This window comes from Lygodium microphyllum, unplaced genomic scaffold, assembly GCF_053477565.2.
Source record: "Lygodium microphyllum isolate KBCC unplaced genomic scaffold, Lygodium_microphyllum_v1.1.10 scaffold_31, whole genome shotgun sequence".
In the NCBI taxonomy this organism is placed as follows: domain Eukaryota; kingdom Viridiplantae; phylum Streptophyta; class Polypodiopsida; order Schizaeales; family Lygodiaceae; genus Lygodium; species Lygodium microphyllum.
Genome location: NW_028229514.1, coordinates 13,103,727 through 13,127,141, shown reverse-complemented (window position 1 = coordinate 13,127,141; position 23,415 = coordinate 13,103,727). Strand labels below are relative to the sequence as shown.

Below are 23,415 nucleotides of genomic sequence, written 5' to 3'. Positions count from 1 at the left end.
CAAATGGCAGAGACACCAAATCCCATGTTTGATTCTTAGTGATAGAATCCAATTCAGCTTGCATTGCTGCCATCCAATGCACACTTTGTTGTGCATCCTCAAAACATTCAGGCTCATCATCAAGGGTGCTTGTTGCCATAACAAACTCCATGGTATGTGCAGTATCATGCATACGAGCTTGCCTTCTAGTACGACCAGCCATGAGTGCATCTAGATGACTATCTTTCATAGTCTGTAAATACCATCTAGGCATTTGTTTTGCCTCTTGACTGTGCATAAGCTCTTGCTGAATTTCAGTTTCAGCACTTTGCTGAACATTCAGATCAGCCAATGGCTGATTTTCTGCATTTTCCAAAGGAGCAGCTGACTGAACATTGAGTTCACTTGCTGAAACTCCAGCTGAATCACCAAATGTAATGGACAGTAGCCCTTCGCATACATCAGGGGCAGCTTAATGTGTCTAAACCAACCAGGGACAATTTTGATTTTTCATCAAATAGTACATCCCTACTGACAAACACCTTTTTCGAAACAGGATCATAGAGTTTGTAGCCTTTGCCCTGTTAGACTTTAAGCTCATCTATCTATCTTTAGTTATGACAGTATCCGACACTTATGATGTCCAGCTGTACCACACTATGCGGACATTGAATAAATCGGTGTTTTAGGACTTAGCAGTCTTTGGTGTGAATGGTTCTTGAGACCTTAGGTTGTACTATTCACTTTAGTTATGTGTGAGAATGGATAATGGAAGTGAGTAAGAGCACACTGCTCTACACTGTTACTCCAACTCTCTGTCTCTGACTTTGAACATGCTATTAGAGCACCCATGATTGGGCTTTGTGAAGTGAAGCATTGGGGAGTGAAGACACAGGTTCTTGAAGTGAAGAGGGCTTACTGCCATTGACTATCATTGTCTGTGCAACAAGGTATGCATTTTGATCAGACGGAGTCTATGCTTCATGTTAGTGTTTGAGGCTTTTGTGGGAGCTTTGGGGAGCACCCTTGAGCACATCCAAGTGCTCATCTTTATCATCATCATCAACATATGCTGCTGCCATCAGATCACTAACTGCAACCTGGCTGTTGCTCTAAAAGCAACATCATGGGGAAACAAAAAACGATGCATTTTCCCCAAAATACATCCTTCGTACAAGTGCTCAGGAGGTCTCTCCAGTAGAGGTAATCCATCTAGCATCTGCGTACACTGCAAGAGCATCAAGCTACCAAATTTTACATGCCCCATCCTAGCATGCCATAACTCTGCCTGTATCATAGCAGGAGTAAGAGTGGATGCCAAGTACGCTGAGTGATCAACTAAAAGAGCATCCAACTTGTATAATCCATGACATAAAGTGCCTGTCAAGACTAAAGTCATGTATTCTTTGTCTCTCAGCATGCATCTGTCATCATCAAATATGACCTGCAATCCACAACGTGCCAAAGAAGAAATAGAGAGCAGATTCTTCTTTATGCTTGATACGAACAAAGCATCCTGTAGGCGGAGAATAGAGCCTTCAATGGCTGTGAGCACACAATCTCCCCAATACCTCTAACAGGGTATGATGCATTGTTGGCACATTGTACAGATTTAGCAACTGGAGGTACACCAACAAAAGCAAATAAATCTCTGCGAGATGTAATATGCCTTGAAGCACCACTGTCAAAAACCCAAGTGCCTGCATCCTCAGTAGAGCTAAATGCTCGATTAGCCCAAGAAGTGCCATAACTGCATGTGTAAAAGCAATAGTCCTTGTCTGCAACAAAGGACACGGACTCAGTATAAGTGGAAGGAGCATCAGAAACAAACATTCGTGACTCCTCCTTGGCAATGTGCTTTCTGCGCTCAATAATGTAGTGTCCTGATTTCTTGCAATAATGGCATTTGCTCTTTTTGACTTGTGTGCTCCCTTGTTTTTTACTTGCTTGTGATATACCAGAAGTCCCAGAACTTTGCGGAGCATTCTTCACTTGGTTGCTTTTGCCCTTCTGTCTAGCCATAAAAGCTTGCTTAGAGGCTATAGCATCCACACCACTATTTCTTCTTGTTTGCTCCTCCTCTAGAAGCAAATTGATTAACTAAAGAAAAGTAATTGGCTATACGGCAATCCTCATGGTGAGGTTTAAGGCCGTATGAAAAGCCAAGTACAAAGGAGGTAACGAGTTCAAAGTGGTAGATATCATCTATGCATCCGAATAGTACTCATTAACATTCATGAGTTGCTCACGCAAGTCTTGAATTTTATTCAAATGATCGTGAATAGAATCACCCTCATCCATTTTCAATGTCTCTAGCTCTTTCTTTAAGAAAGAGATGCGAGTCTCATTCTTGCTTGCAAACATCTGCTCCAAAGTTAGCAAGCTTCTCATGAAGAAGCTACTGAACGAATGTGGGGGACAATTGATCGTTGAATTGCCAATGCAATCAGTGACAAAGCCTGTGCATCCCGTGTATCCCATGCTTTTTGAGTTGCTGTTCTTTGGGGAAGTGGCTGAAGTGGAGCAGGCTGAGGTGCCCGTTGTGTACGTCCTCCTGGAGGAGTAGCTGGAGCCACAACTCCAAGTCTAGCTTCTTCTCCACTGACATAATCCCAAAGATTTTGGGCCACAAGTACATTCTTCATCATGAAGGACCAAAGTGAATAGTTATTTCCATCCAATCTGTCCTCCTTGGATACATAGGTGAAGACATCTCCTCCCTGATTTGCCATGATTATCAATTACCAAAAAAGACAAAAGAGCAATGTCGAGGATGGACCAAACTAGAAATTCGAAAATTCCTAGAAATTGCAGGAAGTAACTTTCTGCAATTAGTGTACAAAGGTGCACTCTGTCAAAACTGTCTATAATGCATGCAATCCAAGATGTAACCAGTGTTCAGCAACATTGTACCAGCAAAATCCCCAAAATTTCTTGCTTCAAATTTGTTCAAAACAGTGTTTCAGTGATTGTAACTGCAGTACGTATGCCAATGTCCTCAAAAAACATAAAAGCCCCAAAATTTTTTATGAATGTGTCCAAGAAGTTGCATCCAATTGTTACGAGACATGTTTCTTGAATTCTGTGCCTGCTGTGTAGGAACCCCTCCTTCCAGAAATTTATTCTAGAATAAAAGGATAATTTTTTTAAAAAAGAATACATTTGTGATGACGGGCTGTCGCTGACGACAGGCGGGTACAGGCGGCGCTTCAGACGGGCTGAGCTGGTGACTGTTGACGCGTGTAGCGACTGCCGTGTGGCACAAAGGACGCGATTGATGGGATGTCTGGCAGGGCACGGTAGGCATAGGGACGTAAGGCTGCGCTCAGCAGGCGCAGGCAGCGCTGCTGGCGGGTGTGGGACAGGGCGGCAGAGCCCAGGTAGAAGGATGTAGGCAAGGGCTGCGTAGACAGGCTGGGTTGTTGCAGGTGGAGCTGGCGCTGGTGAACTTGGCGCAGCTGTGGCAGACCTGTTGGACAGGGGGCACTATTGATGAGCTGTTGCAGGATATGGGCAGCACTGGCCATCTTCCACTAAATGGAGCTGCATTGAGCAGGGAGCTCCCACCAGCTGAGCGGAGCTGAGCTGAACGAAACGTGGGCTTCAGCTGAACAGAGCCAGTGCTGCTTTGATACTGAATGTGAGAAGACGGCAGGATCGAAGCTCAGCACAGAACCTCAGTAGACAATGTGAGAGTGAAGCATGACACCCAATGCAATAGACTGAAGAGTGTCAATTAAAAGTACAAGGTACAACCCTTAAACCTTAGGGTTGTAGCCGGGACACCCGAACACGATAAGTGCCCGTAAATGTGTGTCATAAGCACATACAAAATAATACCATAAGTCTGGGGGAAAAAACCTCTCTTACCGAGAGTAAAAAGTGCCCCAATGTCCTATTGATCACTGACATTCTAATGTGAGCGTAGGCGTAAGTGAGGCGTGAGTGAAATACCCAACATTTTCTACACTTAGCGGTCATTGAGGACCCCACACCAAAGATTTCTGATGCTACGATGATAGCTCCCCACCAGGCTCGAGAGTGGATCGTGGACAGTGGTGCCTCACGGCAATGACTCCTTCGACTTATGATAGGGTCGACTGGGGCTTCTTGGAAGGTACCATGGCACGATTGGGTTTTCCCTAGGAGTGGACTAGTGGGATATTTGCCCTGTACAGTTTAGCCACTAGTCGGGTACTTGTAGGAGGCAAGAGGTTAGCCCTATACTCATAGGAGTGGACCAATGGGATATTTGCCCTGTAGAGGTTAGCCACTAGTCGGATACTCATAGGAGGCAAGAGGGGGGAGGAGTTTCACTTGTAGAGGTTAGTTTGGCAGGGCTGCCCTCTAGTCCCCTACCTCTTTCTACTCTTTGCTAAGGCAATGTCCTACTTTCTCTGCTTGAGGGTGAGCGGCGAGCATGGCCTCAGGCTTCCAATGAGAGAGAAGGCTGAGCTGGTGGATTTTGAGTATGCAAATGACACGATCCTTTATGTGGAGAATGATGAGGTGATGCTGGAAAGGCTGACTAGCACTGGAGGTATTCTGCATAGCTGTGGGGTTGAGAATAAACTGGTGAAAGTCCATTGGGTTTCTTATAGATCCAGAGTCTCGCAGTGAGTGGAGCATCCACTTGGGTTTCAAATAGATGAGTAGGGGATAGATGGTTCGTTACCTTGGTTTCGAGGTGGGTCTCATTGACATTACCCAAGCCTAGTAGTTTCTCCTAGTACTTGACTCCATCAAAAGGAAGTTGACCTATTGGAGCATGATCGACCTCTTCCTAGCCGGCATGGAATGCTTTTTGTTGGTGTTTGGAGGATTTGGGTAGGGTAATTTGTGTTGATGTGAACATTTGTGAAGATCCATCTCAAGGTTGGCCTTGACTCCTTGTCGAGTGGCTTGCACTCTTGAAGGCCTCTTGTAGAAGGATCTTCCATGTCTGCCTGCTTGGCATGAGCCCACGAGCCACTAGCTTGCCCAAGAGGGCTAGACTTTGGTACTCTAGGTCAATGATCCCCAACCCCTCTCAGAGCGATGCCCGAAAATAGTTCCCCATGCCACTTGGGTATGGGAGTCGTTAGACCCATCCAAACCATCCCAAAGAAAATTCGGCATGAGGCGGCGAAGCTAAGCCACACAATGCGTAGGGCTTGCATAAGGCCTTGATTTAGAGGCCTCTAACTTGTTAGGAGGAGATAGATTGGCAGTCGGTGGTTTGGAAGGCCTAGGTTCAAGATCGTGATAGGATCTAGATCTGTGAGCGCCCTCATGTCTAGTGGGCTTGTATTGTTATCGTGGGGAGGGAGGTTTACAGGTTGGTTGATCGGACGATCTTACAATAGGCATGTGGTTGCCAACGCAGTGATCCCTCAAGCTTGGTTGGACCCTCCCATTCGGGAGTTGATGCTGCTTGGTGAGCTGTGGGCAGCTTAGTTCTTAGTAGCAGACATCCCCTTACGAGTTGCAAGTTGAGCGGGTGGTGCCCCCCATGAGGTATTGTTGATGGTCTAGACCACCGGAAGCCTTCGACAAAGGTCACTAAGAGGAGGAGCTACTAGCTTTACCTTGGAGGAGGATCCGAGTCATCAGACTTTAGGGGAAGACTTGGTTGTTGGACCCCTATGTGCCTTGGAGTGAGTTCCAGGAATGGTGCCTATGGATTTGTGAGAGCTAGCCCCTTGATGAGGTGGAGTGCGACCCCAAAGGCTGGCCACTGTGGTTTCCAAGGGTAGGGAAGAGCACATGGATTGGGCACCCTCGCATTGCAGGCATTTGGTAGAACACAACATTATTGAGGCAATTGAGGCTTTTCGTCGGACCTTTTGGCGATGCTTGTAGGACAGCTGGAGGCTGCAGAGGCTGCCTTATTTCCTATGGCTACTGGCAGATGGAGGCTTGGTAGTTGGGAGTTGGTTGGCTCAGACACAGTAGGAGATGGAGTTTGCAACCAAGCGCTGTCCACACTGCAGTGCTTCGAAACCCCAAAGCATTGCCTCTGGTCTTGTGAGGCAGCACAGTTGGAGTGGAGCATGTGGCATTCTTCATTGTGTGGCGCCTAGCCTGGGTTTTATATCATGGTGGGCCATTTATTGGCAGGTAGTTAGCTAGGGTCGAGACCTATTGTATGAGGTGGAGATGCATGATAACATTCTTTTTATTAAGGCAATTTCCTATGCTGTGGTCGGTTTGGAGACATTGCCCATCCGGCAAGTAGTAGAACTGATAGCTGAGTGGCTGGAGGTATGGGAGATTGTTGGGAGCGTCACAGTTTGGCACATCTAGAAGGCACCTTGTTAGTTGGTTTTGGCCGGTGAGTGTTTGTCCACATATGAGACTTTGGTAGAGCTCTAGACTTGGATCATCCACTCCCTTTGTGGCCAGTGGGATCAGGTGCAGGGTGACTCTTGAGCTCGTGAGTAGCTCTGACACCACTTCTCACATACCTGGGGTGGCCATGATCTGTTCTTCATGATGCAGGCAGGCAACCCCAGGTGGGGCTACTCTCCTCCTCCTTGGCTTCTATCTCGCATTCCCCCGAGTCCGCCCTGAGAGGCTTGTATATGTAATCCCAGCTTGACTTTGTATCAGCTCCAGCCAGGCTGTTGAGCACATGTACTTTGTTGTAAAGTCTTCTGAGTAATATAATTAGCCACTTTTTGCTTGGGAAATTTTTTTAATCTGATGATCATGTTAATCTTTTGCTTCTGTTGTGTGCTATTCTGACTGGGTATCAGATGTTCAAGTCTCTGTGCTTGTGTTTGATGCTACAATGGTTGCACTCTAAGGCTCAAGGCCGCTACTGTGTGTGGCTGCTTACATTTCTACATGTGACAGGGTGCTTTGCTGTGTGTTGACTGACCCTAGACAAAGTGCATCACTGCATTTGTGCTTGATGTTGCAGTGGTTGTGCTCTAATGCTCAAGGCTGCTACTTATGTGGCTGCTTGCGTTTCTTGGTGTGATGGGGTGCATACTGTGTGTTTGACTGACCCTGGACAGAGTGCTTTGCTGCGTTCTGATAATTTTGCATCTGTTTGTTGGTACAGCTGTCAGTGTGTTTATGTTTATTGCTGCGTTTTTCGACCCTCCCTTTGCATGCTGCCTTGGATGTTGTCTTTGCATTGATTGATTCATGCTAAATTTCCCATGATTGCTGCCATAGTTGTTTGTAGGTCAAATGTGGGCTGATATGGCTACTGGTATGTGTTTCTTTGCAGGTGTGCTCCCTGGCAGTTGGCTGCCACTTCTCACAGGTATGGTTACAGCTTTCGATTCTATCTGTTCTGAGTGTGAGGCCATAACAGATTTCAGAAAAGTGAATTGAGGGTGTGCAGGTGCAGTGAAGAATAGGATGAGCCAAGAAGAAGACAAGTAAAGGCAGGCAGGAAACTATGTATTTTTCTTGAGGAAAGCATTAAGAACTATGTTAAAAGGAATGAAAAATATCTACTGATTGAGAGTGTATGGGATTAAGAGGGGAACATGCCCTCACAGTTTGACTTCTTTGCTTCAAAAAACAAGCAGAAGAAAGATAGTGTCTCATGCATTTCAAGATTATGATGGCTCTTTAATCCTTGACGATGCTGGTACTCAATACCCATCACCTTTTGCAGATTCATCTCCTAGCAAGTATGCTGGCTACAAGGAGAGCCTGTGGTCATTCCTGGGAACTATCGACAGCACTCTTCCTAAGGAGGCAGCTCTTTGCTTGATAAGCCCTTGGCTGGAGGAGGTCAAATTTGTGATATTGAGGATGGCCAGGGGTTCCAAAACCTTAATGGCTCTCCTATTGAGTCTTATTAGTCACAATGGGATGCCATTGGCAGTGTTCTTTTGTCTTTCGAAATGATTAGGTGGGATGGTCCAACATCCCACCAATGGTCAATAGGGGTCTTATGAAGGTTATTCCTAAGAGTCCAGAAAGGAGAAAGGCCAGCCAATGGCATTTACTATGCACAATCCATGTTACAAAGTTTTAGTCAAGCTCTTGCTTTGAGAAGCAAGCATATCCTCCCTCAAATAGTGCAGAGGCAGTCATACGGGTTCATTGCTGGTCCAAAAGTACATGATGCTATTTTCAATCTTGTGCTGGCTCTTGATTGTGCCCTCTCAATTGGCTAAAAGTTTATGGCAGGAGCAGCCAAATTATGGACAAGGCATATGATAATGCGAGTTGGGATTTTATCAAGGAGGTTTTTGTATGGTTTGGCTTTGGACCCATCTTCTAAAGGCAGTTGATGCATGTCCACTACTGCTACGGTGAAGGTTCGATGAATGGTACTCTCTCTTCTGGACTTCACCTTAGCAGAAGGGCTGCACACTTTCCCCTCTCTTGTTTGTCCTGATCACAGACCCTCTACTAGGGCACTAGAAAGAGGTGTTTGAAGTTGTACTCCCAATTTAAAGATCTCTCTCTCCTTGACGGTGATGCCTTTGTGGGACAAACATTTGCTGACAACAGTGCTAATATCCTGAGGAGGAAGCTTCTCCTGATGTGTTGACAAAGGGATATGATGGGTGTGCCCAACTCTTTGGCTCTGTGGTGAGCCAGCACAAAATTGAGGTATTGCTAGGCAATGAGAAATAGAGGAGATTTCCCGGTTTGAAAGGTTTGTTTCAATCTTATCCAGGAGGGCTAGGTATTTACCTAAGGTGCCTACTTGGAGTCAATCTCTTGAGGTCTCAGAGATTTCAATGGCTCAATTACAAGAGAGAACTCGATTACAAGAGAATGCTCACAAGAGCATGGCTTGATTATGAGACAAGACTCCATACAAGAAAAGACTAGAACAAGACTCAAGAGGACTCGTCTTGCAAGGGTCTCACAATTGGTATTAGCTAGATTGAAGGGCTTATAGCCTATGACCCCTATTTACACTATAGCCTAGGGAGGTTAAGGGAAACACATGTCGTTACAAGAGGATGCTAAATGGCACGTCGACACATGTCATGACATATATACTGGCATGGTATGTTGACATTAGTGATGACATAATCGATGATGTAGATATCTTTTGGAATGTTCTAGATTCTCTAGAAACTTCATGGAACTAGGGGTTCTCCCAGCTTGCATACGAAAGAAGGGTTGTCCTTGCTTGAGCGTCTGCTACATTACCCTCCTAGCATAGAGTTCCACAAGGGATGGTGGTGTGCTTTTAAATAGACCTTGGCTTGGTTGGGTGCTGAAGATGAATTTCGCGAACCTTCCAATGGATAAGATATTGTAATTTGTCTCTTGAAATTGTCGAATCTAAGATTTTGTCTACTTCATATTCTTGGTATCTTCAATTATGATTGGAGGCAATGGCTTTGGTATTCTTCCAAGGATATTGGATGTATGACATTGCTCCAAGATTGAAGTATGGAATTTAGGATGGATTTTCATGGATGGGGAAATCTGGAGACGATTGGTGATTGGATTTACTTGGCTGAGAATCGTAAAGGGCCCAAGTCATTGATAATCTAGTTTTTGGGAGGGGTGAGGAGTGTTAGCAGTTAGCTCCCCTGCCACGTCAGCAATGCTATGTGGCAGTTTTGCCACGTGGCAGCAGTCGGACTGTCCGCCGACTGCAGTCAGCTGCCGACCTGCCTATTTTGGCATTTTTAGGAGGCATTCTTTTCAGCCTTTTAAACACTGAGTTTCCAGCAGTTTTGATCACTTGTATCTGATAGATTACAGCTTGTTGGTGACAAAGACAGCACTCGGGCTGAGAGAGATCAAGTCCTCAAGGCGGAGACATACGCAGATATCCTCTCTGCACGTGTGTATAATTCTGCATTCTTATATAGCATTCTTTACTGCAAATTTTATGTGTTTCAGTATCTCTTTCTCTCTCTCTCTTCTCTCTCCGTTCACTCTTTGTCAAGGTCATTCGCTTCCGCATTGCTTCACTTTGACATGGTATCAAAGCATTGAAGGACTTTGGACCTATTTGAAGAGGAGTTTTCAGCGCGACACAAGGCTACGTTTTCAGCGTTTAAGTGCGAGTAGGTGGGCTGCGCATTAGAACAAGGCTGAGGCGAGCGTGGGCATGTGAGAAGAGAAGATTTGCTGAAGCTACTGCTGTTAGAGAAGGAAGAGGGCTGTGTTTTTGCCTTCAAGTGCAGATTTTACCTTTTCATTGCCTCCGACGGTTGAAGAAGGTTCAAGCATCAGAGACAAAAGCCCTAGTAGGCTGTGTTTTCACAGTCAGAGGGGGTTTCTTTTGCGTTTGTGCAGGCATTGCAGGTGAAGATGTCTACAGAGACTGTCGTGGAGTTCCAGGCGATCATGGACCGGAAGGTGCTTGTTCTATCGACTCTTCCATCAGATCAGAAGCTTGATGGTGATGATTACCGTATTTGGCGTGTGATGATGTTGGCCATATTGGAGTCTTATGATTTGACGGAGCTTGTGATGGAAGAGATCAACCGGCCCTCTATGAGAGATGAGTCCAAACTCTCTTCTAGTGCTCGTGCCGAGTTAACCAAAGCCTAGTCTCATTGGGACAAATTGAATGCCAGGATTCATTCTTTTTTTTTTTTGTCTTGTACAACAGCCGTGATAGCCCATATAGAGCACTTGACGGTGGCTCACTAAATATGGCTGGAACTTAACCATATGTACAACCGGATGACCCTTATGAGGAGGGTTTCCTTGGAGGTGCAGATGCGGATCTTGTCCGTAAATAAGTCTTCTTTGCTTCGGGAACACATCAACAAGCGTCAGCAACTTCAGATGCAGGTTCAAAATGCGGGGAAGTCCATTTCCTCTAAAGACATGGCGATCACCTTATTGTCCTAGTTGCCGCCATGATTCGGTGCTTTTTATTCCGCTCTTATTGCTTTAGGGCGGGATTCGACTCTTTGCTGGGAAGAGTTGGTTCCTATGGTCTTGGACCAAGAAGAACAATTGAAGGGACAGAATGCTTCCAAATTGGAGGCATTGGTTGGTCAAGCCTCTCAGAAGAAGGGGAAGGACCAAAAGAAGGAGGACAACAAATCCAAGAAGGACAAAGAGAAAGAATCGACACGCCATAGTTGTGGTAAGACTGGCCATTTGAAGAAGGATTGCCCCAACAAGGACAAGAAGGACACCAAGAAGAAGGACACGAAGGATTTTGGAGCGGTGGCTGAACCCTCATCAGCTGCTTTTCTACACTTAGAGGTCATTGAGAACCCCACACTGAAGACTTCTGATGCTGTGATGATAGCTCCCTAGCCTCGAGAGTGGATCGTAGACAGTGGTTCCTCACGGCACATGAATCCTTCGACAGTAGGTGTTGCCCATTTGCGACCCTTGTGTGGTTAGATTCTCATAGGAGATAGCTCTTTTGTGTCTATTGTTGCTCGGGGTGAGATGCAGCTGATTTCAGATGGACGTGGTGGTACCCACACTTCCGAGGCGTTGCAGGTGCCAGGTTTAGGGTATCATTTGCTTTCGGTCCATAAGATTTGTTCTCTTGGTCCCTTGGTGGAGTTTGAGAGTAATGCTGTTTGAGTTCTTGATTGTGGATTGAGAAAGGTTCTCTCTTTAGGGTACGAGGAGAATGGTGTCTACAAATTGAAGTCTTCTTCCTCTCTTACCTCTCTTCTTCTTACCTCTTAGACACTGTCCAAGCTATGGCATGCTTGGTTTAGCCACTTGAAATATGAATACCTTTGGAAGACGTCGTGAGGATCGCTTGTTTGAGGTTTGTTGGACATAGTGGTGAGCCAGCAGCCATGTGTCTCTTGCATTTGTGGGAAACAACATCGGGATGCGATTCCCAACAAAGCTTCGAGGCGGTCTACTTCATCTATGGAGCTTGTATCTATGGATCTTTGTGGCTCAATGAGGACCGAGTCCCTGAAGGGGAGCTTGTACTTCATGTTGATCGTAGATGACTACAGCAGGATTACATGGGCCTATTTCTTGACGTTGGAGTCGGAGGCTTTCTCTCACTTTAAGGAGGATTGGCTTATCTTTGAGGAGAACCAATCAGGCCGGAGATTGAAGACCTTTCGATCAGACAAGTGTGATGAATTTGATTCTAATGAGTTTGCTCGTTTTTGTGCAGATAGAGTTTGCTAATACCAACACTCCTCAAGAGAGTGTCATTTTGGAGCGGAAGAACCGAAGTGTGATCGAGATGGCATGCACCATGATGGAGCATCGACAGATAACTCAGTTTCTGTAGGCCGTGGCTACGACAGTCCACATCCTAAATCGATCTTCCACTTCGGCCGTTGACAGGATGACACCGTTTGAGGCTTACTTTGGGACTAAGCCTGATGTCTCTTATTTCAGGATCTTTGGGTGTGATGCCTATGTGCACATCCCGAATACGCAGCGTGACAAGTTTGAGACATAGTTGCACTCGTACGTAGTACGAACTGGTTCGTATTATACGGTTCATACCGTACCGTACCGTACTGTACAAATTCGTACAAAAAACAAGCTTTTTTTTTTTGGTGTGGTTGTTGTTGTTGGTGGTGGTTTGGGTTGTTGACTGTTGTTGTGATGGTGGTGGTGATTTTGTAGCCTTGATCGATCAGCCAAGAAAGGGGGCGGAAGCTTGATTAGACTCCTCATACATGTTTTGTTATGATTTATCCTAGAGCCAAAGGCCATATGTAAGGTATTCAAGCAGTTCCAAACGTTTCTAATTGATGTCCCATCATTTTTCACAATATATTAGTGTCATCAACAAATAAATTCAGCACCATTTGAGAATCATCAAGTAGCTTAATCCTATCGATTTTACCTTTGTTCACAGCTCATTTTGCACCACCCAACCCAAAGCATTAGTACACATTGCTAATAAAACTAGGCCAGAGGATAGCTTGGCCTAATGTACCTTCTGAGAGTACATGAATTAGTGAATGTACCATCGGTAGCTACTTTAGCCTTAGCAATGCCAAACAAAACCATAACAAAATTCATAAATCTTTTACCAAAACCTTTGGTGGTTTGTTTGGTAACTGTTGGTCTCACAGGTCATTTTGGCCTCTTGTAGACGTTAATAAAGCATCTCATGTCGTTTCATCTCTCTCTCTCTCTCTCAACCTTCTCTCTCTCAAGCATACATGCCTCTTATTTGTATGATCATTCATGTATGATGTATCCACTCCTATGTATGTACTTATAAGTTGTAGCGCATGTTGTGCATGTGGTGTATGCCATAGAGGTTTTGGTGTGTGACCCTCAAGTATTCATCTTATATACTCCAATAGCATTGCTATTTAGACTTTAAACATCTGTTCTATCATCTATAGTTCAAAATAATGAAGTTAATTTTTTTTTCGTACTAATATCGTACCGTACCTTATAAAATCTTAAGGTACCATTTAGTATCGTATTTTATCGTACCGTACCGTACTTTTTGTACTTGACAACTATGGTTTGAGACGGCTTTCAGACGACAGGTCTTTGTTGGCTACACCTCCCAGTCCCAATGTTATTGCTTGTATGATCCCGTGAAGCGGGATGTCTTCATGAGCCGAGATGTAGGGTTCGTGGAAGTTCCGACCATAGAGGGGGGTGAGGAGCACCCCATACTTGGAGATCCAGGGGAGAGTTGGGCTTCCGCGACAGTTCCTTTGAGCTAGAGCCTCTTGATGGAGATTTTTCTTTAGATTCCGAGTCTTCTCTTCCATTGGCCACCCCAGTTGAGATCCTGCCGGTGGATGTACCCGAGTCTTTAGTAGATGGAGAGCGTTGAGGAGAGATCCGAACTCCTTCTCGTTGGGCCCCTAACACCCTCCGAGATTTAGGGATCGAGGGGTCCCTGAGGAGTGGTAACCGTAGGATGGACCGTGGAGGTCATGGAGGCACCAGACACATACTACAGAGCTTGTTTGCTCTAACTACTGTTTGATGTCCCGTGTTATGCAGGATAGAGAGCCTACATCAATGAAGGAGGCTTTGTAGTCTGATCATTGGCGGAAGGCGATGGAAGCCGAGTTGGAGGCTATTGAGCGAAATGGCACTTGGTTCCTTGTGCCTCGTCCCTCTCATAAGAAGGTGATTGGTGTCAAATGGGTCTTCAAGGCCAAGTACCATAGTGATTGCTCCTTGGACAAGCACAAGGCTCGCCTTGTTGCTAAAGGTTTTGCACAGAGCCCAGGTGTTGACTTCCATGATACTTTTGCCTCTATAGCTCGTATGGCGACTATTCGTGCTGTTCTTGCCTTGGCTGGTCTGTTTTTCAGTTGGATGTGAAGTCGGCCTTCTTGAATGGTGATTTGAAGGAGGAGATCTATGTAGAGCAGCCTCTTGGATTTGGTTTTTCAGATGGGCAAGTTTACAGGTTAAAGAAGGCCTTGTATGGCCTCAAGTAGGCTCCGCATGCCTGGAATGAGAAGATTGACTCGTTTCTCCAGGCTCAATTGGGATATCGGCGTTCTAGGGCCGATCTGCAGCTTTATGTGCACACTTCTGCGGGTGGTCGTGTGTTGTTTGTTTTGTATGTTGATGACTTGATTATTGTAGGTGCTCATACCTAGAAGGTCGAAGAGACGAAGGCAGCCCTACACCAGAAGTTCAGGATGACGGATTTAGGACTTCTCCATTTCTTTTTAGGCCATGAGATTTATCAGTCTCAGAGGGGGATTTTCATCTCTCAGCAGAGATATGTACACGAGCTCTTGGTGACTTTTGAGATGGAGGATTGTCAGTCCATTTCTACTTCTATGGATCCGAATTGGAAGGCCACTTCACATGCAGATTCTCCTTTGGCGGATGCTACTCGCTACCATCAGCTGATTGGCTCATTGATTTGGCTCCTCAACACACGTGTTGATCTATGCTTTGCTGTAGGTCTCTTGGCTGGGTTCATAAGTTCACCTCAGCAGGTGCATTGGGGCAGGCTTCTCAGAGGATCCTACAGTATGTGAGGGGGACCTCCGACTTAGGGATTCATTATCCAGCAGGTACAGGTGCTTCTGATCTTGTTTTTGTAGGTTGGAGTGATTCAGATTGGGCTGGCGATGTGGATCACAGGCGGTCTACTACAGGTTATTGTTTTACCTTGGGTGCTGGTGCTATCTTTTGGAGTAGCAAGAAGTAGTCCACGGTAGTCCTATCTTCGACTGAGGCAGAGTATCGGGTTGCGTCTTCTACCACATGTAAGATTGTGTGGCTTTGGTAATTGTTGGAGGAGCTTAGATGCCCCTAGACTTGTCCTACTATCTTACGGTGCGACAATGAGAGTTGCATTGCCTTGGCAAGGAATCCCGTATTTCATGCCTAGACGAAGCACATAGAGATCCAGTATCACTTCATTAGGGAGAAGCTTTTGGATGCAACCATTGATGTGGAGTACTGTAAGATTGAAGGTAATCTTGCAGATTTGTTTACGAAGTCACTTCCTTAGGCTTTGCTTCATTGACATTCCAGATCCCTACATCTGCTGCCTTGTCTAAGATCTGAGAGGGGGTGTTAGCAGTCAGCTCCCCTGCCACGTCAGCAGTGCCACATGGCAGTTTTGCCACCTGGCAGCAGTCGGACTGTTCGCAGTCAGACAGCCGACTGCAGTCCGAGTCCGATTGCATTTAATGAAGTCGGCTGCACTGAATGCAGTCGACCTGCCTATTTTGGCATTTTTACGAGGCATTCTTTTCAGCCTTTTAAAGGCTGAGTTTCCAGCAGTTTTGATCACTTGTATTTGACGGGTTACAGCCTGTTGGTGATAGAGACAGCACTCGGGTTGACAGAGATCGAGGTCCTCAAGGTGGAGACATACGCAGATATTCTCTCTGCACCCGTGTATAATTCTGCATTCTTATACAACATTTTTCACTGCAGATTTTCTGCGTTTCACTCTCTTTCTCTCTTTTTTTTTTTTTTTTTCGTAAACACTCTCTTTCTCTCTCTCTCTTCTCTCTCTGTTCACTCTTTGTCACGGTCATTCGCTTCCGCATTGCTTCACTCTGACAAGGAGAACACAGATCACGTCAAAGAATGGTGCACAGATCGGATGCTGTATGCTCGCGTAGTGAGCGCCGGAAGGTCCCTAAGAACAAAAGAACTCTACTTTTTTGCACAAAACTCAAGGTAGAAAGTATGCACGACATGAACAAGAGACCAATTGGGTGCAATCTCCCCCCATGCCTTGTGTGAGCGCTCCACAAAGCATGTATTTTATGTATTAATTATCTTCAAGCTCAAATAATGGCCCAAATTACAAAACAGCATGCTTTTGGCTTTTGAGTTTGCTTTAGTACAAAATAGAAATAAAGCTAATGGGCGGGCACCCAAAGAGTCAAGCATACCCAATATAATGTCCAAATACAAATATCATAATTGTGCGCCCATGTGCATACAAAATAATAAATAAATATCCAACGCCTTAATAAATAGGCGTGACAAAATATAGGCGCCATGCCTAAGATATGCACCTATCAAAATATAAGTGATAACTCGAATACACGCTATCCTCCAATGCTTTCCTCCGCCACTGCTGCTATCTCTACACATCAACTGAAGCATTCACAATCGTTAGTAAAATAATACAATTAAACCGACAAAAGTGAATACCTAGCAGTCTTCAGCTACATAAATAAATCAATTGGTTAGAAATCAATTCTAACCTTAATTTATCACGAGTGTGCACTCTAAACTCATAAACGTTTATTAATTTAATATGTATTTTGCGGAATCACCCGCTATGGAATCACCCATGTACACACTAAATTAATGAAACGCCCAAAAAGGATAGGCATCCCTATTAACTTCTCGCACAAAGAATCCACTTTGTGTATAAGCCCCGGTCAACAAAGTTTACAGAATCCACCGTAAAACCTCACGGAATCTACCGTGGCACGGAATCCACCGTGAAATATGCCTCCTGGTATCATACCTCCGGGATGGGATAGCAATTGTCCTCAATTGCTATTAGCTCAATGTGGAGCTAACAGAGTGGGGAAAGCATTTAAGTCTCTAGCATGCATCCATTGGGCCTCTTCAACAGGATGGTTTTTAAACTTGACCAAATATCTAGAATATCTACGGCCAGTTCTAGTGGTTATAAAGTCACTATATATGATAGCTTCAGGCTCAAGGATTTCAGTTTGTTCATCTAACAAAGGTGGGTTTTCATAAACAGGGTGTACAGGTAATTGGTCTCTAAAGGGTCGTAATAAACTAATGTGAAAGGTATTGTGAATTTTCCAGTGTGGTGGTAGTTCTAACTTAAATGCATTGTCATTGATTTTATGAATGATCTTGAATGGTCCATAAAATCTAGGTGCTAATTTCACAACTGGGTGTTTATCCACACTTTGTAATCTACGTTTCTCTATTCTTAACCAAACATAGTCATCAACTTTGAAATTCATGGCCTGTCTTTTCTTATTGGCTTGTTTTGTATATGATTGCTGGGCTTTGGCAATCATGTCTTTAACCTCATAAAAAATAGTAGCGTGCATGTTAGCAATATCATCAGCACTCTGAATTCTATTTAATAAAGATGCAAACATATGTAGACAATCTATAACCATAAATCACTTCAAACGGTGCTTTCTTTGTGGCTGTGTGTGGTGTATTGCTATATGCAAACTGCAGTAAATACAAATGTGTATCCCATGTCTGTGATTTAGAAATAGTGTAAGCACGTAAAATATCTAAAATAGTACTGTTAGTGGCTTCTGTTTGACCATTAGTTTCAAGATGAAATACAGATGAAAAATCAATCTTTGTTCCTAGGTTAGCAAACAAAGTAATCCAAAAGTTATCACAAAATCTAGAATCACGGTAAGAAATAATAACTTTTGGTAATCCATGATTAGTGAAAACAGTTTTAAAAAACAATTGTGCTACATGAGATGCTGTTAAAGTTTTCTTGCATGGAATGAAATATGCTTGTTTACTAAATCTGTCTACAACAGTCCAAATCATATCATGGTTAGCTTTAATATTAGGTAAACTAGTAATAAAGTCCATAGAAATCTGTTCCCATGGTCTTGATGGAATAGATAAAGACATTAGTAAACCATACTGTTTACCATGATGTCTCTTAACTGTTTGACAAACCAAACATTGAGAAACAAAGTTAGATACATCTGTGTCCATATATGGCCAATAAAAATCTTCAGTCAATGTACGCAAAGTAGATATGATACCTCTATGACCTTGATATGGAGGACAATGAATCTCATTCAAAAGAAAAAATCTAAATGGGACTATAAAACATAATCTCTTTTCGTAAAACATGAATCCATCATTGTAAGACAGTGAATCAATAGGAATCTAGTTATTTTCAACTAATTTATTCTAATCAGCATGAAAAGTAATGTCTTGATGATAAGTATCTTTCATAGGAGTTAGAGAATCAAATGATATGACAGAAATATTATGAATAGTCGGTCTTTTACTTAAAGCATCAGCTACTACATTTTCTTTTCCTGGTTGATATTGGATGAGGGGATGAAAACTTTGAATAAAGGCTGTCCATTTGATATGTCGGTCAGATATTTAGGGTTGACTAAGGAGATGTCTAATGCTTTGTTGGTCAGTCTTAATCATAAACTCAGAACCCATTAAGTAATGTTTCCATTGTCTTAAAGCTTGTACAACAGCTAACAATTCTTTATCATATGTGGAATATTTAAGTTTGGATGGTTTCAGTTTAGAGTTAGAATAAGCTATGGGATGATTATGTTGCATAAGTACGGCTCCTGTTCCAGATCCGCTAGCATCAGTAACTACTAAAAAGAATGGTCTATTGAAATCAGGTAGTTATAATACAGGAGCATGGGTTAATGCATGTTTCAATAAATCAGAAGATTTCTGTTGATTATCAGAATAATGATAAATAATATTTTTCTTTAAAAGTTTAGTCAAAGGCAAAGCAAATAATGAAAAATTTCGCATAAACTTCCTGTAAAAACTAGCAAGACCTAAAAAAAAACGTAACTCATGTACATTTTTGGGTATAGGCTAGTTCAATATTGCTTCTATTTTCTTAGGATCAATCTTAATACCTTCTGATGATACAATATGACCTAGATATTCAATTTCCGTTTGAAAGAACTCTCTTTTTCGGATTAGCATACAATTGATTATCTTTCAACAACTTGAAAACCAAAGACAAATGTTCATAATGTTCTTTCTCATTTTTACTAAATACCAAGATATCATCAAAGAATTTTATAACACAATGTTGATATTTCAAAAATATGCGATTCATAATTGTACTAAATGTAGCAGGTGCATTAGTCAATTCAAAAGGTATCACTAAAAATTCATAATGACCAAATTGTGTTTTAAATACAGTCTTAAATATATCAGATTTATCTAATCTCACATGATGATAATCAAATTTAAGATCTATTTTACTAAATATGATAGAACCTTGTAGTTTATCCATAAGATCATCTACCCTAGGAATTTGATATCTATTCTTTACAGTAATCTTATTTAGGGTACGATAATCAATGCACATACGATAAGTATTATTCTTTTTCTTTACCAACAAAACATGTGCGCCAAATGGAGAACTACTAGGTCTGATTAATTCTCTGTTTAATAATTCCTCAACTTGATTTTGAATTTCTTTCTCTTCAATCTGGTTATACCTATATGGTGCTTTACAGGGTGGTTGTGTACTAGGAATTAAATCTATTTTGTGGTCTTCAGGACGTGAAGAAGGTAGCCCAGGTGGTAAATCTTCAGCAAAACAATCTTTAAATTGTGCAAGGAATTCTTTATGCTTAGGATGCATATGTTTTTCTTTAGCTTGAAGTTCATTCACCCAAATTAGATAAGATTTACTACTTTTACGTAATGCACGTTTAGCTTGAGTATGAGTAAGCAGTGGAAAATTATTAGATGCGTGCATACCATACAATGTAATGTGTTTTCCTTGAAAATGAATTTTAATTGAATGTGTAGAATAATCTATGTCAGGATTATGACGATAACGCCAAGGCATACCTAGGATAATATCACTGGACTGTAATGGTACAACTAGAAAATTCATTCTTTCAATGTATTCACCAATTTGAATTTCTAAATCATTCACCTCTTGTGTTCCATTATACCTTGTGTCTAAAAATGTTGCTTTAATGCGATAATGCGCAGGAACAGTTTGTAATTTCAATTCTTTCACTAACTTTGCAGAAATAAAATTGTGTACTACCATCATCATACAAAATAATATTTTTTTTTTCATGCACTAAACATTTCATTGTCAACAAAGAATGTGGAGTTGATATACCTGGTAAAGTATCCGAAGGAGTAATGTCATCCTCATCTTCCGTAAAGTCAAGCATTTCCTCATGTTCTTCATCTTTCATTGCTTCAAGATAGTTGATATGGACATGTGACTTCTTCAATTGGCAATTGACTGCTAGATGTCTAGGTTGATGGCATTTGTAACATACTATAGGTTTGGCTTTAGACACATTGTTTGTAATGGCAGGAAGTCTAGGAATATTAGGATTTGGCTGTGATGATGGCTTAGGGTTTTGATTGGTATTTGATGGCAAAGGAGGTGGTTTTGTCCAAGACTTACGGAAAGATGATGAAGGAAATCGACTTTGATTGAATCTTCTAAAATTTAAATTGAATTGCTTAGAACCATAATTACCATTTGCTTGAAATTGTTGTGGACGCTTGTCTCTTCCTCGAATCTTGTCTTCAGTATCATGAGCTAAAGAAATTGCATATTCAAGAGTTGCAGGCTTGAACATATTGACTTCAGCGTAGTAATGCCCAAGTAATCCAAACATAAACTTGCGCTTGTGAGTCGCTTTAGGTATGTCTTCAAGCATGCGTAGTTGGAGTAAAGCATTCCAAAAGCGTTCGGTGTAGTGGGAAATAGGCTCACGATCTCTTTGCTGAAGAAGGTCCAATTGCTTTATGGTTTTTTCATGGAATTGTGGAGGAAGGAAATTCTGCATAAACTTCTTTTTGAAACTCTCCCAGGTAGTGGGACAATCTATGCTCTTACGAACCACGGTCCACCAAAGAGATGCTCGATCCACTAAATGATTAGTGGCACACTTAATTTTATCTTTTTCAGCGTATGTCTCTTCATGAAAGTAATCATCAAACTGACTGATGAATGCAAGAATAGTCTTTCCATCTCGAGTTTCATTGAAAGTACGGAATTTGAAATTTCTTTTACTTATCTTTGTTTCTTTGCGGATGGATTGAGCTTCAAGAGTCGCATTGATGGTTCGTCGGATAAGATCTTTAGGTTGTGGTCCATCTTTATCGGTAGTCGATCGTTGTAAATTGGCCAATTGAACTTGCAAAGCTTGCTGGGCTCTTCGTTCTTCATCCAGTTGCATCATAATTAAATCCAACTTTTGTTCCATCGTAGATTCATGAAGATCGCCTTCAGCCATTAAATCATCCAGATTTTGTTCCGTCATCCTGTAAAAATTCAAAAGACCTCACACTCTCAAAATCCAATTAGCGGGATGAGCGTAGCTCAAAGTTGGATATACAAGGGTTATAGATTTTTGTTTGGCTTTCACGGTCTTCGACTTTTGCGGTTGCGGGATTTAAAGTCTTCGTAAAATCTGCGTATGACCTTCTGTTTGCGTATGCGAACAGAGTCTTCCAGGGAATAACTTTGCAGTTCAGTGCTTCTATGCAGGAACAGTCATTATGGGAGTTTTTGAAATAAGTCAGTTTTGACCTCTGCTGATTTGCAGAACTTGCAGAGTTACAAAACTTAAAGTACTTGACAAACTTTGGAGATTCTTGACTTGTGACTTAGTGGATTAAGCTTGTAACTTAATCTGCTGCTCACGACGAATTTTTAGGGAGGGGGTCATTTTTCAGTGCCGAAAATCACGAGGAACCCATCCTGATACCGCCGATTTTGAAATTGGTGATGCTAAGCTTTTAAAAAGCTTAGTTTTTAAGCTTTTAAGCTTTATGAAGGAGATGAAGCTTATCTGTTTTGTCTGAGAAAAACGACTTGAGTAGGGAGATATTGACGTGGTCCTCTACTTCCTCAGGCCGGTCCTTCGCAATCAGAGGCTGTAGAGAGATGTTCTTGACCGCCAGGAATCCACCCGTATTGACCGTTCGTGATGAAACTGACTGTAGAGCTCGATCGTTCCAGGAGCTCCGCCTTCGCGCAAGATAGATAGCAATTGGAAGCTCTCGATCTCAGCTTTGCTCTGATACCACTGGTGCACAAATCGGATGTTGTATGCTCGCGTAATGAGCGCCGGAAGGTCCCCAAGAACAAAAGAACTCTACTTTTTTGCACAAAACTCAAGGTAGAAAGCATGCACGACATGAACAAGAGACCAATTGGATGCAATCTCTCCCCATGCCTTGTGTGAGCGCTCCACAAAGCATGCATTTTATGTATTAATCATCTTCAAGCTCAAATAATAGCCCAAATTACAAAATAGCATGCTTTTGGCTTTTGAGTTTGCTTTAGCACAAAATAGAAATAAAGCTAATGGGCGGGCGCCCAAAGAGTCACGCATACCCAATACAATGTCCAAATACAAATATCATAATCGTGCGCCCATGCGCATACAAAATAATAAATAAATATCCAACGCCTTAATAAATAGGCGTGACAAAATATAGGCGCCATGTTTAAGGTATGCGCCCATCAAAATATAAGTGATAACTCGAATACACGCTATCTTCCAATGCTTTCCTCTGCCACTGCTGCTATCTCTACACATCAACTGAAGCATTCACAATCGTTAGTAAAATAATATAATTAAACCGATAAAAGTGAATACCTAGCAGTCTTCAGCTACATAAATAAATCAACTGGTTAGAAATCAATCCTAACCTTAATTTATCACGAATGCGCACTCTAAACTCATAAACGTTTATTAATTTAATATGTATTTTGCGGAATTACCCGCTATGGAATCACCCATGTACACACTAAATTAATGAAACGCCCGAAAAGGATAGGCGTCCCGATTAACTTCTCGCACAAAGAATCCACTTTGTGTATGAGCCCTGGTCAACAAAGTTTACGGAATTCACCGTAAAACCTCACGAAATCCACTGTGGCACGGAATCCACCGTGAAATATACCTCCTGGCATCAAAGAAACCAAAATCTCCAATTTTGTATGATGGATGTTGCATGTGAACTTTATTTGCATTTCTCTTATATGTCTCTTGAGCTTGTTTGATATGTGTTTGCAACTCTTTATGAATATTAAAGAGGTGTTGAGCTAAGTCTGTAGCAGCTTGATTCTTTTCGTGTGATCTTACACGATTGTCTATCCTTGGGTATTGGCCATAATTAGCAAAGAATGGTGTGAATTGAGTGGAGGCATGGGATGGATTATTGTGTGCAAACTTAGCAAGGAATAATAGATCGACCTAGTTGTCTTGATCATAGTTGATTGTGCATCTAAGGTATTGCACCAAGACTTGATTCACTCTTTTTGTTTGTCTATCACTGTGTGGTTGGTTAGCTAATGAAAGATTCACTTGTACTCCTAGAAGTTTAAAGAGACTTCTCCAAAACCCC

At 42.6% G+C, this 23,415-nt stretch overlaps 1 protein-coding gene across 2 annotated transcripts in view; it reads left to right on the top strand.

The window, feature by feature from the left end:
- LOC148009326 (pentatricopeptide repeat-containing protein At2g13600-like) overlaps window positions 1–8,107 on the top strand; it is a 43,268-nt gene extending 35,161 nt beyond the window's left edge. Inside the window, exons 3-4 of one of the 2 annotated variants that reach the window (XR_015689855.1) lie at window positions 7,199–7,234; window positions 7,316–8,107. The gene's annotated coding sequence lies outside the window, so the exon portion shown is untranslated. Of the gene's footprint in view, window positions 1–7,198 lie in introns of both variants that reach the window. The other variant, XR_015689854.1, reaches the window with a different exon arrangement.
- The last annotated feature ends 15,308 nt before the right edge of the window (window positions 8,108–23,415 follow it).